Source organism: Procambarus clarkii, chromosome 13 (genome assembly GCF_040958095.1).
Source record: "Procambarus clarkii isolate CNS0578487 chromosome 13, FALCON_Pclarkii_2.0, whole genome shotgun sequence".
In the NCBI taxonomy this organism is placed as follows: Eukaryota; Metazoa; Arthropoda; class Malacostraca; order Decapoda; family Cambaridae; genus Procambarus; species Procambarus clarkii.
In genome coordinates this window covers 20,184,021-20,194,020 of record NC_091162.1, presented here as the reverse complement: position 1 = coordinate 20,194,020, position 10,000 = coordinate 20,184,021, and the positions used below count along the sequence as shown (strand labels likewise).

Genomic DNA, 10,000 nt, shown 5'->3' with positions numbered 1-10,000 from the left:
TGTTTACATTTGGGGGCAAACAGAAAAATCCTATTTTCAAATTTCTTGGCGGGGAAACACGTAGATAATAATAGGCGTCATAAATTTCCCGCCAAAAACGTGACGGGTAATCGAATAGCCTCCACTAAATTTCTCGGCAAATTGTGTGTAGAGAATCGAATCGTATTAAATTTCCCGGTGATCCCCCTGCATGTCAGGTCCGGAGTAGGTCTTACAGGGACTTCTAGCGAGAGTATAATTAGCTACACGAAATATCTCGACCTCCATTCCATCTCCCAGGGCGCGTGGAGCTTCCTGCCGAAATTTAGAGGCGAAAATTGTTATGATACAGGTGAAGGGTGAGGTTGCAAATTACAGGTAGGGTGCGAGGGATGGTTATGTCGGCAGCTGGTGGGCCACACACACGTTCCTAATATGTAGATTGAGTGGCGCCAGTTCATATTGTCTTAACCAACTAGTGCGAGTATCTAAATTATCGTACACACACACACACACTCGGCTGGTGGCCTTCGTGCCCGGCTGGTTTAAGTTGTCGTACTGCAGGCATTGTTGATTTTAAGAGAGGAATCGTATTATTTGGATTAAATTATCGTAGTCTGAGATCTGGTATTGTGTTTAAGGGATTGGGGTCGCTCCAATCAGAGATTGACGGTGCTGTGTGCATATATTAACAGTCTACTGAGTCAGATTATCTTGGCGTGACAAGGTGTTATTAGGTAATAACTCTGTTATTCTCGTTTTGTTGCGCACCTTCACTAAAATTTAATATTAAGACAACAGTAATAATAACAGTTAAGTTCTTAACTATTATCGTTATTAATAATATTCTTTATATTTCTTATGATTTCCTTCACTTAGGAAGGAAGTTGACTGGTGTTGTGTAGGCTGGTGTAGTGTAGCCTGGTGTTGTGTAGCCTGGTGTTGTGTAGCCTGGTGTTGTGTAGGCTGGTGTTGTGTAGGCTGGTGTTGTGTAGCCTGGTGATGTGTAGGCTGGTGTAGTGTAGCCTGGTGATGTGTAGGCTGGTGTAGTGTAGCCTGGTGTTGTGTAGCCTGGTGTTGTGTAGCCTGGTGATGTGTAGGCTGGTGTTGTGTAGGCTGGTGTAGTGTAGCCTGGTGATGTGTAGGCTGGTGTAGTGTAGCCTGGTGTTGTGTAGCCTGGTGTTGTGTAGCCTGGTGTTGTGTAGGCTGGTGTTGTGTAGCCTGGTGTAGTGTAGGCTGGTGTTGTGTAGCCTGGTGTAGTGTAGCCTGGTGTTGTGTAGCCTGGTGTTGTGTAGCCTGGTGTTGTGTAGCCTGGTGTAGTGTAGCCTGGTGTAGTGTAGCCTGGTGTTGTGTAGCCTGGTGTAGTGTAGCCTGGTGATGTGTAGGCTGGTGTTGTGTAGCCTGGTGATGTGTAGGCTGGTGTAGTGTAGCCTGGTGTTGTGTAGCCTGGTGTTGTGTAGCCTGGTGTTGTGTAGGCTGGTGTTGTGTAGGCTGGTGTAGTGTAGCCTGGTGTTGTGTAGCCTGGTGTTGTGTAGGCTGGTGTTGTGTAGGCTGGTGTTGTGTAGCCTGGTGTTGTGTAGGCTGGTGTTGTGTAGCCTTGTGTTGTGTAGCCTGGTGTTGAGTAGCCTGGTGTTGTGTAGCCTGGTGTTGTGTAGCCTGGTGTTGTGTAGCCTGGTGTTGTGTAGGCTGGTGTAGTGTAGCCTGGTGTTGTGTAGCCTGGTGTTGTGTAGCCTGGTGTTGTGTAGCCTGGTGTTGTGTAGGCTGGTGTAGTGTAGCCTGGTGTTGTGTAGCCTGGTGTTGTGTAGCCTGGTGTTGTGTAGCCTGGTGTTGTGTAGCCTGGTGTTGTGTAGGCTGGTGTTGTGTAGCCTTGTGTTGTGTAGCCTGGTGTTGAGTAGCCTGGTGTTGTGTAGCCTGGTGTTGTGTAGCCTGGTGTTGTGTAGCCTTGTGTTGTGTAGGCTGGTGTTGTGTAGCCTGGTGTTGTGTAGCCTGGTGTTGTGTAGCCTGGTGTTGTGTAGCCTGGTCTTGTGTAGCCTGGTCTTGTGTAGCCTGGTGTTGTGTAGCCTGGTGTTGAGTAGCCTGGTGTTGTGTAGCCTGGTGTTGAGTAGCCTGATGTTGTGTAGCCTGGTGTTGTGTAGCCTGGTGTTGTGTAGCCTTGTGTTGTGTAGGCTGGTGTTGTGTAGCCTGGTGTTGTGTAGCCTGGTGTTGTGTAGCCTGGTGTTGTGTAGCCTGGTGTTGAGTAGCCTGGTGTTGTGTAGCCTGGCGTTGTGTAGCCTGGTGTTGTGTAGCCTGGTGTTGTGTAGCCTGGTGTTGTGTAGCCTTGTGATGTGTAGCCTGGTGTTGTGTAGCCTTGTTTTGTGTAGGCTGGTGTTGTGCAGCCTGGTGTTGTGTAGCCTGGTGTTGTGTAGCCTGATGTTGAGTAGCCTGGTGTTGTGTAGGCTGGTGTAGTGTAGCCTGGTGTTGTGTAGCCTGGTGTTGTGTAGCCTGGTGTTGTGTAGGCTGGTGTTGTGTAGCCTTGTGTTGTGTAGCCTGGTGTTGAGTAGCCTGGTGTTGTGTAGCCTGGTGTTGTGTAGCCTGGTGTTGTGTAGGCTGGTGTTGTGTAGCCTGGTGTTGTGTAGCCTGGTGTTGTGTAGCCTGGTGTTGTGTAGCCTGGTCTTGTGTAGCCTGGTGTTGTGTAGCCTGGTGTTGTGTAGCCTGGTGTTGAGTAGCCTGGTGTTGTGTAGCCTGGTGTTGAGTAGCCTGGTGTTGTGTAGCCTGGTGTTGTGTAGCCTGGTGTTGTGTAGCCTGGTGTTGTGTAGGCTGGTGTTGTGTAGCCTGGTGTTGTGTAGCCTGGTGTTGTGTAGCCTGGTGTTGTGTAGGCTGGTGTTGTGTAGCCTGGTGTTGTGTAGCCTGGTGTTGTGTAGCCTGGTGTTGTGTAGCCTGGTGTTGAGTAGCCAGGTGTTGTGTAGCCTGGTGTTGTGTAGCCTGGTGTTGTGTAGCCTGGTGTTGTGTAGCCTGGTGTTGTGTAGCCTGGTGTTGTGTAGTTTGGTGTTGTGTAGCCTGGTGTTGTGTAGCCTGGTGTTGTGTAGCTTGGTATTGTGTAGCCTGGTGTTGTGTAGCTTGGTGTTGTGCAGCCTGGTGTTGTGTAGCCTGGTGTTGTGTAGCCTGGTGTTGTGTAGCTTGGTGTTGTGTAGCCTGGTGTTGTGTAGCCTGGTGTTGTGTAGCCTGGTGTTGTGTAGCCTGGTGTTGTGTAGCCTGGTGTTGTGTAGCTTGGTGTTGTGTAGGCTGGTGTTGTGTAGGCTGGTGTTGTGTAGTCTGGTGTTGTGTAGCCTGCAATGTTGGCTGGCTGTTGATAGTTGGCTGGCTGTTGACAGTTGACTGGCTGTTGGCAGTTAACTGGTTGTTGACAGTTGACTGGCTGTTAACAGTTGACTGGCTGTTAACAGTTGACTGGCTGTTAACAGTTGACTGGGCTGTTGACAGTTGACTGGCTGTTGACTGGCTGTTGGCAGTTGGGTGGCTGTTGACAGTTGGCTGACTTTTGACAGTTGGCTGGCTCTTGACAGTTGGCTGGCTGTTGGCAGTTGACTAGCTGTTGACAGTTGGCTGGCTCTTGACAGTTGGCTGGCTGTTGGCAGTTGATTGGCAGTTGACAGTTGGCTGGCTGTTGGCAGTTGGGTGGATTTTGACAGTTGGCAGGTTGTTGACAGTTGGCTGGCTCTTGACAGTTGGTTGGCTCTTGACAGTTGGCTGGCTGTTGGCAGTTGTCTGGCTGTTGACAATTGGCTGGCTCTTGACAGTTGACTGGCTCTTGACAGTTGGCTGGCTGTTGGCAGTTGTCTGGCTGTTGACAATTGGCTGGCTCTTGACAGTTGACTGGCTGTTGGCAGTTGACTGGCTCTTGACAGTTGGCTAGCTGTTGGCAGTTGACTGGCTGTTGGCAGTTGTCTGGCTGTTGACAGTTGGTTGGCTTTTGACAGTTGGCTGGCTTTTGACAGTTGGCTGGCTTTTGACAGTTGACTGGCTGTTGACAGTTGACTGGCTCTTGACAGTTGGCTAGCTCTTGACAGTTGGCTGGCTCTTGACAGTCGGTTGACTCCTGACAGTCGGATGGTTGTTGACCGTTGACTAGTTGTTGACAGTTGGCTGGCTCTTGACAGTCGGTTGGCTCCTGACAGTCGGCTGGTTAGTTGACCGTTGACTAGTTGTTGACAGTTGGCTGGATCTTGAGAGTTGGCACACTCTTGACAGTTTGCTGGCTCTTGACAGTTGGCTGGCTGTTGACAGTTAGCTGGTTGTTGACAGTTGGCTTTCTGTTGGCAGTTGGCTGGCTCTTGAGAGTTGGCTGGTTGTTGACAGTTGGCTGGTTGTTGACAGTTGGCTGGCTCCTGACAGTTGGCTGGCTCTTGACAGTTGGCTAGCTGTTGACAGTTGGCTGGCTCTTGACAGTTGGCTGGCTCTTGACAGTTGGCTGGCTCTTGACAGTTGCACTGGTTGTTGACAGTTGGCTGGCTCTTGACAGTTGGCTAGCTGTTGACAGATGGCTGGCTCTTGACTGTTGGCTGGCTCTTGACAGTTGGCTGGCTCTTGACAGTTGGCTGGCTCTTGACAGTTGACTGGTTGTTGACAGTTGGCTGGCTCTTGACAGTTGGCTAGCTGTTGACAGTTGGCTGGCTCTTGACAGTTGGCTGGCTCTTGACAGTTGACTGGTTGTTGACAGTTGGCTGGCTCTTGACAGTTGACTGGTTGTTGACAGTTGGCTGACTCTTGACAGGTGGCTAGCTGTTGACAGTTGACTGGTTTTTGACAAATTGCTGGCTCTTGACAGTTGGCTGGCTCTTGACATTTGGCTGGTTGTTGACAGTTGACTGGTTGTTGACAGTTTGCTGGCTCTTGACAGTTGGCTGGCTGTTGACAGTTAGCTGGTTGTTGACAGTTGGCTGGCTGTTGACAGTTGGCTGGCTGTTGACAGTTGGCTGGCTCTTGACATTTGGCTGGTTGTTGACAGTTGACTGGTTGTTGACAGTTTGCTGGCTCTTGACAGTTGGCTGGCCGTTGACAGTTTGCTGGTTGTTGACAGTTGGCTTGCTGTTGGCAGTTGGCTGGCTCTTGAGAGTTGGCTGGTTGTTGACAGTTGGCTGGCTCTTGACAGTTGGCTTGCTCCTGACAGTTGGGTGGCTCTTGACAGTTGGCTAGCTGTTGACAGTTGGCTGGCTCTTGACAGTTGGCTGGCTCTTGACTGTTGGCTGGCTGTTGACAGTTGGCTGGCTCTTGACAGTTGGCTGGCTCTTGACTGTTGGCTGGCTCTTGGCAGTTGGCTGGCTCTTGACAGTTGGCTGGCTCTTGACAGTTGGCTGGCTCTTGACAGTTGGCTGGCTCTTGGCAGTTGGCTGGCTCTTGACTGTTGGCTGGGTGTTGACAGTTGGCTGGGTGTTGACAGTTGGCTGGCTGTTGACAGTTGGCTGGCTGTTGACAGTTGGCTGGCTGTTGACAGTTGGCTGGCTGTTGACAGTTGGCTGGCTGTTGACAGTTGGCTGGCTGTTGACAGTTGACTGGTTGTTGACAGTTGGCTGAGCTTGCCTGACGTAGACTACATCTCCCGTGCCCAATATTCTGTTGTCGTTGCCATAGTTACCAACACAAGCCACACTAAAATTGAAACACAATTAATAATAATTATTGTAAGTAAACAAATAATAATAATAATAATAATAATAATAATAATAATAATAATAATAATAATAAAACTCACTACTGAACTTGCACGTCTCAGGAACACCAATTTAAAAGCAACATTACTGAGGCAATAATTACCATCAGATGCACATCTTAAGATGCACATCTTAAGATGCACATCTTAAGATGCACATCTTAAGATGTGTGGTGTTGTTCATGGCGTGGCAGGGGGGGGGAGACTAGTTTACTGTGTGTAAGTAACAGTGCACCGTGCCTACGTGCTCACAGTCACCACGTAACGTAGGCCTAAGTACCTAGGCCTTCACCCCCCCCCCCCTTACTGTATATATAAACTGTCTGCCTGTCCCCCTGACACAATGAATTATTGTAGAATTAAATACTCGCTGCACAAAGGCGCCCGTATTCCTTTTTTTTTGAGTTAGACCTTGTTATATGTCCGTTTTCGTGCTCATTGTCGCACGTGTATTTATTATTGTCCGTTTTCTTTCATTTCCACGGGCTATTCATGCCCATGCCACCTGCTGATTGGCTTAATCCTAATCAATCAAATCTTTAATTACCAGCCGTGATTGTTCACTTGGTGGCTCCCTTCGTTTGATGGTCATTAAGACTCCCACTAGTTCAACACAAATAAATTAATTAATGTAATTTTTTTTTCTACCACAGACGTGGCCAGCCATTTACAATGCTAACCAGCATATATACATTTTCTTCTGTCCTCCATGGACAGGGTTAGAGAAGTGTTAAACATATAGTTCAAGGGTTTATTGAACACTCAATCATTATAATTTCTTTTAATAACATTTCTGTTATTTGTTTCCAATATTATTGGCTACAATATTTTGTAAGATGCCCAACCACTTAAGGTGGACGGTAGAGCGACGGTCTCGCTTCATGCAGGTCGGCGTTCAATCCCCATAAACAAAGGCCGAAAGTGATTCCAGGCACGAGCCAAACCTCCTGTTTATGTAACCCGGTCTTCAGGTCAAGTCCATTCCATCCAGCGGTCGACCCCAAAGACGCATACATCAATTTTAACTTGCTGTTCATTCAAAATAAGAATATTGTTATATATTAGCAATATTCGGCACAATATATTGTCCCTAACATATATATATATATATATATATATATATATATATATATATATATATATATATATATATATATATATATGTTTGTGTGTATGTGTGTGTGTGTGTGTGTGTGTGTGTGTGTGTGTGTGTGTGTGTGTGTGTGTGTGTGTGTGTGTGTGTGTGTGTGTGTGTGTGTGTGTGTGTGTGTGTGTGTGTGTGTGTGTGTGTGTGTGTGTGTCACCAGAAACTCGTCCTGATCAAGACCCGCTCTTCCGTCACCACATCTTAAGGGTCGTTCGCCTCTACTGCGTCATAAACAAGCTGTAACAGGTCGACAATTACGTGTTTGGTGAGGTCTTTAGATGGGAAAGGTGGTGGTGGGGGGCGGGTGGTGACTGGTTCTTGGGTGAGGAGGGATATGAGGGTGAATATTGCTCTGAGCAAGTTGTATTGTGTCGGAGCGTGCTGCTTGTTGCCCGGGCAACTGTTGTGGTTGTGGTTGTGGTTGTGGGTGGTGTGGTTGTGGTTGTGGTTGTGGGTGGTGTGGTTGTGGTTGTGGTTGTGGGTGGTGTGGTTGTGGTTGTGGTTGTGGGTGGTGTGGTTGTGGGTGGTGTGGTTGTGGTTGTGGTTGTGGTTGTGGTGTGGTTGTGGGTGTGTGGTTGTGGTTGTGGGTGGTTGTGGTTGTGGTTGTGGGTGGTTGTGGTTGTGGTTGTGGGTGGTGTGGTTGTGGTTGTGGTTGTGGTTGTGGTGGTGTGGTTGTGGTTGTGGGTGGTGTGGTTGTGGTTGTGGTTGTGGGTGGTGTGGTTGTGGTTGTGGTTGTGGTTGTGGGTGGTGTGGTTGTGGTTGTGGGTGGTGTGGTTGTGGTTGTGGTTGTGGTTGTGGGTGGTGTGGTTGTGGTTGTGTATAATTATATATATACACACACATATATACACACAGGGGAGTACAGGAATAGACGACTTATGAATCCTGTGGAGAGAGCTTTCTCATCCCTTATCCATTAGTTTTCCCTGGAACTCTATCAACCAATCGGTTGATGAACCAGGTACCCAATTACTGCTGGGAGTAGAGTGGTGAAGCAGTTAATGACTAATGACCGAACAATCCTCCCTGGCACAAATAAATCACATTATCGCGTATCAATGAGAGAGTCATTAAAGAGGCATGACGAGGCCTCGAACCTGTACTCTTGAGTCAGGGATTCAACTGAATCCTCTTAAGAGAGTTTCCTTTTAATGCCCTCGTGTATTGGACTCGAACCTAGACAAATCGGTGGCGAGGCGCCGGTCGAGCATGTTACCACTGCGCCACAAGAGACAGGTATGGGTGGTAGATGAAGCTTGACATAGAGAGTGCCTCATGGCACTCCAAAGGTGCCATACCTGGCCACAGGCGCCTGCAATGTTCAGTGCAAAAAAAAGAATGTTGTCATATGTTGTCAGATTATTGCCCCCCCCCCACCAAGGGATTTGACAGCAATTGACAGCTGTGACACTGCTCTTTTGGGATCCAACCACTGATGGGTTATATCTTGTCTGACCAGGAACCAAAGGTAACATAAGCAGTGAGAACTTTAGTCCTCAGGTATATATATATATATATATATATATATATATATATATATATATATATATATATATATATATATATATATATATATATATATATATATATATTATTAAATATGACCGAAAAAGTAAGATTAATAATTCTAACACGAATTTTCTCAATCTTTCGTACATTACGCTTCACTGTTGGAGGTAAATCAAAAATCACTTCTCCAAAATTCATTTTTATTTCTAGTCTGACGCGACACGGGCGCGTTTCGTAAAACTTATTACATTTTCAAAGTACTTCACAAATACACAACTGATTAGAACTTACGTATCTCTGATTTTATATCTACATTTGAGTGAGGTGGGAGGGGTGATGTGGCATTAACACAAGACAGAACAAGAGGGGATATTAATAGGGTATTAAAAGTATCAACACAAGACAGAACAGAAACAATGGGTATTGAATAGAAGTGTTTGTAGAAAGCCTATTGGTCCATATTTCTTGATGCTTCTATATTGGAGCGGAGTCTTGAGGTGGGTAGAATATAGTTGTGCAATAATTGGCTGTTGATTGCTGGTGTTGACTTCTTGATGTGTAGTGCCTCGCAAACGTCAAGCCGCCTGCTATCGCTGTATCTATCGATGATTTGCGAGGCACTACACATCAAGAAGTCAACACCAGCAATCAACAGCCAATTATTGCACAACTATATTCTACCCACCTCAAGACTCCGCTCCAATATAGAAGCATCAAGAAATATGGACCAATAGGCTTTCTACAAACACTTCTATTCAATACCCATTGTTTCTGTTCTGTCTTGTGTTGATACTTTTAATACCCTATTAATATCCCCTCTTGTTCTGTCTTGTGTTAATGCCACATCACCCCTCCCACCTCACTCAAATGTAGATATAAAATCAGAGATACGTAAGTTCTAATCAGTTGTGTATTTGTGAAGTCTTTGAAAATGTAATAAGTTTTACGAAACGCGCCCGTGTCGCGTCAGACTAGAAATAAAAATGAATTTTGGAGAAGTGATTTTTGATTTACCTCCAACAGTGAAGCGTAATGTACGAAAGATTGAGAAAATTCGTGTTAGAATTATTAATCTTACTTTTTCGGTCATATTTAATAATATATGTCTACAGGAAAGACTGCTACCAAAATATACTAATATATATATATATATATATATATATATATATATATATATATATATATATATATATATATATATATATATATATATATATATATATATAAGCTGAGGGCTATGTTCCTGCCATCAGTTGCCAGCCGTCATTGATGGCAGAACCATGGCTGGTGGAGAAGGCTTGGATTCTCTTGTGCCAAAGCCAGGTTGTACGAGTTGATTCTTCCTCTCGATCTGCTGGGAGAATCATTGTTGTTAAAGATTCGCTACTTGGAACAAGCAGTTCCAAGTAGCACGGGCTATGGTGAGCCCGTAGGAGAACCATTGTTGTGACGACAGCTTGTTGGTGTGAATGAGCCAACACATCCCAGTGGTCGGTAATTAACTTCTCCACCCCCCCCCCCCCCCTCTCTCTCTCTCTCTCTCAGTGTCCGTGCAGACTCGGAGGCTGTGATCTTGGGTAGTGATTATCTCCAGCTCATCCTGGTCCACTTTCTTGTTAAGTCTTCCCCTGTGGTATTACAGTCCTCACGTTCCTGCCCTCGCCTCCCCTGCTGCTGGT

General features: G+C 46.5%; 1 protein-coding gene across 3 annotated transcripts in view; it reads left to right on the top strand.

The window, feature by feature from the left end:
- The window catches only part of LOC138364267 (uncharacterized), a 405,233-nt gene that overhangs the window by 330,072 nt on the left and 65,161 nt on the right, over positions 1-10,000 (top strand). The window lies entirely within an intron of this gene.